Below are 6,000 nucleotides of genomic sequence, written 5' to 3'. Positions count from 1 at the left end.
CAGGTGTCTAATGTTGAAAGAATTTTAGAGACTGATGAACAAGTTTGCAGGTGGAGCTGTACCAACTCATTATAGCGTCCTATAATTCAAACTCTAAAGAGGGAACAAAGGTCAAACAAAAGGTTGTACTGTGTTGTATGTATCAGAAACAGAAAAATCTCTTGAACCACATTTTGGAAATTATTTTCTCAGGGAGGGCAACACCATAGTGCCCTCTATTGTCCAGCAGCCACTGGAGTTCATTCAATAGGTATGAAAATATATCATTACACATACAGTAACTGTGGTGGTCTGACACCAAGCATTTCTATATTGATTGTATACTGATTGTATATAACATACTACCATGCCTGAGGATGGTGATAAACCAGAATAGGTCACTAGACAGTGTGTCATTCAGTCATTTCAATGTTTCAGTTTCACAATGTTTCATTTCAGTCAAGCCTCCTGCATTTTATGCAGAATCCTGCATTTTGTGAAGAGACACTAGTTACCTACAGCTGTATCCAGAATAATTTGGGGGATTTTAACCCAAAACTAAAATGGAGATATTGCTCATTGTTTAGGGAAAGCGCTGATGTGCATGTGTGCACAGACAACTTTGACATCTTTGTCAACACTGCTGACATTTGTGACTTCACTGTTTTTATGGTACATCAAAAGTGCCATTAAGACAAAATTATGGTTTTTATATTGTTGACAATCAACTGTTTTGGTGAAGGGCTATATATAGTAGCTGCTTAAGGGTTTTATGTTTGCTTTGTGCATGCGTGTTTGTCAGTGCACTGGGTGTAGATCTTGTCATGAAAACAGAATCTTTATTGTGTTTGTATATTATGTGTATCTCCTGCTTCAAATGAGCTTAACAAATTAATTGAAAGGATTTGTTTTAATTTTATCTGAGCGTCAAATGCATTGAGATGTTTTTCTCTGTGACATTTGTCGTTTTTTCCCTTGTCACCCTTCCCTGTTAACTGTTAATAAATGTTTTCAGCAATCATCTGTTGAGCTGCTCTTTGATACCCTAGCTGTGGATGTGCTAGACAAATAGTTTTTATGATTTGCCTGAAATAACAACTACCAGACACAGCAGTGTATCATAAACCGTCCATCCATCCATCCATTATCTATACCTGCATATTCCTTACCCAGGGTTAATGTACAAATTTATAGCGTGTTGAATTTAATTAATTTACAATAAGTGGTATTAATTGCAATTCTCCTAAAACAACAATAAAAGTACTGTTGATAATAAGCTACAGTAACTATCAGGACAAAATAAAAATGCTTGATACAGGATACATTGGACATGTTTGTGTATGCTGTAGCTTCCCAGCAGATCAATTCAGCATGGTCTGCAGGTATGAATGTGTGTAGTTGTCATTAGAAGACTCTGACGGGTCTGGGCTGATGTTTAAAGGAAGGAGTGATCCCCTCAGTTTTTCCTTTCCTCACAATGTTTTCAAAGTTAGTGCCAGTAGTGAACCATTTCTATACTAAGTGCAAGGTGTTTTCTTGGAGCTTTTATTTTTAGATTTATAAAACTTTTGAGCATGTATACATGTGTAATTTTTACGCTGGCACTCTGCACAGGCCTTTTAATGCAATGTACCCTGTGTACATACAGAGGGAGCAAATTAAAAGAAAGAAATCTGAATAGTAGCACCATACACTGAGGGGCTCTGTTACATTGTGGGGGGCACTTTGCTGACATAGTGTGGATCCATTTACTCCTTTAGAGTTTTAGGGCCCCCATGCATTGAACTCAAGGGCTCACTGAGTGGTTTGATCAGTATAAAAATGATCCAATGTTAAATGAGTAAATATATATTTTGGAGGAAGGGTCTTCTTCTCTCCAGCAGAGAGAATGCCTTTTTCTTTGTCAAGCGAATTAAAAAGTAAATGTGCGAAATATTTTGCACATTTAAAAATGAATTCTGGAGCATGCCAAAAATGCATTTAATCACTTAACTTAAGTGTTTTCTGTAAGATATGGAAGTTCTTTTGGACTCTTTATTCAATTTGCAGTTAATTTTACAATTTGGAATTCAATATGCAAAGTGGCAATTCAACACATAATTCACTTTGAATTATTTTTGGATACATTTTTAAATAACAGCTAAATTAATTGCATGTCATATTGTCGTGGGAGTTTGGGCTCTTTATTCAATTGGCAGTGAAACACTATCTCTAGTGGATTGGAGTCAGCGCCCTCATGGTGTCAAAATTCACATTTTGCCTGCATGTGTTATGGACCCACCCCTATCCTGTCTGTGATAGGATGGCTATAAGCTTGACCAATCAAAGCAACAAATTCCAGAGCCGTGAGAAATGTTAATCTTTCAGCCTTTGTTTAAAGGAAGTAACACTATGGCGAAGTCAGCAGCAGCAGCTCTTTACAAATAGTGAATAAGTAAGACTCTAGGTAGGTTCAAAAATTTATTTACAGAGCAGAACCTTTTCACGTGATGTTTGCAGATAATTTCTTTCAGGAAATGGTTGCAAGATGTGAGGGATTCACTGACAGACTGCTTTGAGTGCACAGACTGGGATGTACTACTGGAGGAGCAGGAAATGGAGATGAACAGAATGTCATGTTTGAGTCAACATCATCGCTAACTACATTAATTTCTGTAGAGATACAGTACTTCCAGTTAGGACTGTATGGTGCTATCCTAACAATAAACCATGGATCACCAGTGACATGAAGGACCTCTTGAACCAGAAGAAGAGGGCATTCCAGGACAGGGCTAAGGTGAAGCTGAGGAGTATACAAAAGGACACAAGAGGTGAGCTAAGGTGGAGTACACGCAGAAGTTGGAAATACAGTTGGAAAACAATAATACGGGGTGTGTGTGGAGGGGGGTAAGGACCATCACTGGCTACAAACTGAAGAACTCTTAGTCGTTGGAAGGTGATGTGGATAGAGCCAATACCATCAACCAATATTACATCTGGTTTGACAATATATCTACTTTCACCTCCACCTCCTCACTACACTTCACCCTCTATGACTGCTCCCTCCATCTCTGCAGCTCCTCCCTACACCACAAATCCTCCTCTACGGCTGCTCCCTCCAACTTCAGTGACTGCTGCCTGCCCCCATTATCTATGGTTGCTCCCTCCACCTCTACCTTTGCGACTGCTCTGTCCACCATTATTACCTCTGCAGCTTCCCCCTCCACATATGTAGCTGCCACCTCCACCGCTGCGGCTGCCACCTTCATCTCTGAGGCTGCCCCCTCCATGGCTACCACCTCAACCTCTGCAGCTGCCACCTCCACTTCTGCAGCTACTCCCTCCACCTCCGCCTCTATGGCTGCTACTCCATCTTCACCTCTGCAGCTGCTCCCTCCACCTTCAGCTCTGAGGCTGCTCACTCACAATCCACCTGTATTACAATCTGAACAGCTCTTGCTGTCTCTAACAACAGCAGAGGATGGAGCTCAGCTCAGGAGACTTCAGCTAGGGAAGGCAATGTCACCAAATGGAGTGTGTCCAAGGCTTCCTAAAGACTGTGCAGGACAACCAGCTGTCCCTGTTCAGAGGCTCTTTAATATGAGTGTTCAGATGGAAAAAGCACTGTGGAAAACTTAAAGTCTTCCACTTAAAGAGCTGAATGACTACAGACTAGTGGCTTTGACATCCCCCATCATGAAGACCTTGGAGCAGTTCCTTGTCTGTTGCATGAGGCTGCAGGTTGATCTTGATCCCCTTCAGTTTGCCTATCAGAAACACATGGGAGTGAAAGACTGCTGTACATGCTGCATCAGGCCTATCTGGCCTGCTTCTTCCCCTTCTCTGAGTATGCATGCCACCACTAAGATCTACAGTCCAGTATCTTGTTTGATGGGTTTCCCATAAGGTCTGTTATTCGGAACAGATATACTCACTATACCACTGTTTTAAAATAGAATCTCTGTTTCTATAATGCTTTTGTCTCAACCCACCCCAGCAAAACCACCAATTAGATTTGCTCTCATCAATGCTTGCTCAGTGTTGTAGCGAATTTAAATATATACATGTATTAAACATGAAAGTTTATTATGTCTGGTTTAGGAATTATGAATATCATAAACCATCTTAATAATTTGCGGCTGGTTACAATATATACATGCTATTTCCATGCAACAGCTTATGGGCCCAGTGCGTCGCTGAAAAACAGCAGTTACGCACGGAGTTTTGTGTGGAATAAACAGTGTTGTGGGATTCACAATGGAAGATAAACAGTTTACTGACAAGCTGAGAATCAGAGAACTGGGCAACATGGAAATTCCAGATGGAGCATCTGCTAAAGGCAAAAGGACTATGGAGCATGGTCACGGAGACAGAACACCTAGCAGTGGATGCTAATGCTAATGCACAAGCCGAGTTTGAAAGGCACAGAGAGAAAGCATTTTCCATGGTTGTTCTGAATGTAAGTACATCCCAGTTGTACCTGATAACAAGCTGTAAAAACCTGAGGGAAGCATGGGATACATTGAAAGCACCATTTGTCCATGTAGATGTCCAGTGGAACATCAGCCATGTCAACTCAAGTTTGTGAAAACATGCAAGTAGAGGGAGCAGACAAAACCAGTTCATGGAAATGTTACATCTAAATAAATGAAGAACATGTAAAACATGATTGTCCAAAGTGGAAAAAGAAAAAGAAAATCCACAAAGCCAAAAGTATGGTGTGTGATGTTGCAAAGGTGCCTTTGTTGTTAAAGAGTCGAGTGAGAATGAAGTGCAACAAGAGAAAGAATGGTTGATTGATTCTGGAGCCTCAAAACACATGACGTGTCACAAAGAAAGTCTTCAGCAGTATCAGGACTTCACAGAGCCACAGTCTGTCAAACTTGGTGATGGCAGAGTGGATGAAGCTCTAGGATCTGGCAACATCAAAATGAGACTGTGATGTAAAACATGTAATGATGTGTGATGTCCTGTATGTTCCAAAGTTTTCCTTGAATCTCTTCTCAGTGGGAGCTGCTGCCAAGAAAGGCAACACAGTGCAGTTCAAGAAGTCCCAATGCTATATACGTGGGAAAGATGGGAGTCTTCAAGGATTAGGATCACAAAGATCTGATGGACTGTATCAACTGGACATTGAGGGAAGTCACACTGTTTGTCACAGCACATCAGTTGCAGCCAGTCTGTGGCATCAGCGACTAGGTCACACAAATAAACTGACTGAACTCAAAAATCTGGTAAAAGGAGTGGACTTTACTACAGAAAAGGAAACTACCTTCTGTGAAACATTGGTGGAGGGCAAGTTGTCCAGAAAACCACACAAACCAGTGGAAGAAATACGCTCCACAAGCAAATTGCAGCTTGTTCATTTTGATGTCTGTGGCCCCATGCAGACTGAATCCATAGGTGGAGCGAAGTATTTTGTTACTTTCATTGATGACTACTCCAGATGCTGCAAGGTATATGTCATTTGTGAAAAAAGTGAAAAATGAATGTGGACAAAAAGTGAAGAAACTGAGAACCGATAATGGTGGGGAATGCACATCCAAATAGCTTCAAGAATACCTGAAATCTCAGGGTATCCATCATGAGATGACTATACCTCATGCACCTCAGCAAAATGGTGTAGCAGAAAGGAAAAACAGAACATTGATTGAAGCAGCAAGGAGTATGTTGTCACATGCCAAGCTACCAAAAATGCACTGGGCTGAAGCTGTGGCAACTGCAGCTTAAATACAGAACAGGTTACCAACATCTATCCTGAAGAGGGAGACACCTTATCAAAGATGGTATGGAAAAAAAGCCAGACATGAGTCACATGAAGGTTTTTGGTTGCATTGCTTATGCACATGTCCCAGACACAGAAAGAAGAAAACTGGACAAAAAGGCAGAAAAACTTTGTTTCATGGGATATGCAGCTAATGCGAAAGGGTATTGTCTCCTGGATGAAGAAAAAAGGAAAATATTCATTCATCAGGATGTAATCTTCAACGAATCAGACTTTGGATGGAAACAGGAAATAAAAGTGTCCTCATCAGAGAATGA

This window comes from Mastacembelus armatus, chromosome 21, assembly GCF_900324485.2.
Source record: "Mastacembelus armatus chromosome 21, fMasArm1.2, whole genome shotgun sequence".
Lineage (NCBI taxonomy): Eukaryota > Metazoa > Chordata > Actinopteri > Synbranchiformes > Mastacembelidae > Mastacembelus > Mastacembelus armatus.
The sequence above is the reverse complement of the archived record's forward strand: the minus strand, read 5'-3'. Positions refer to the sequence as shown.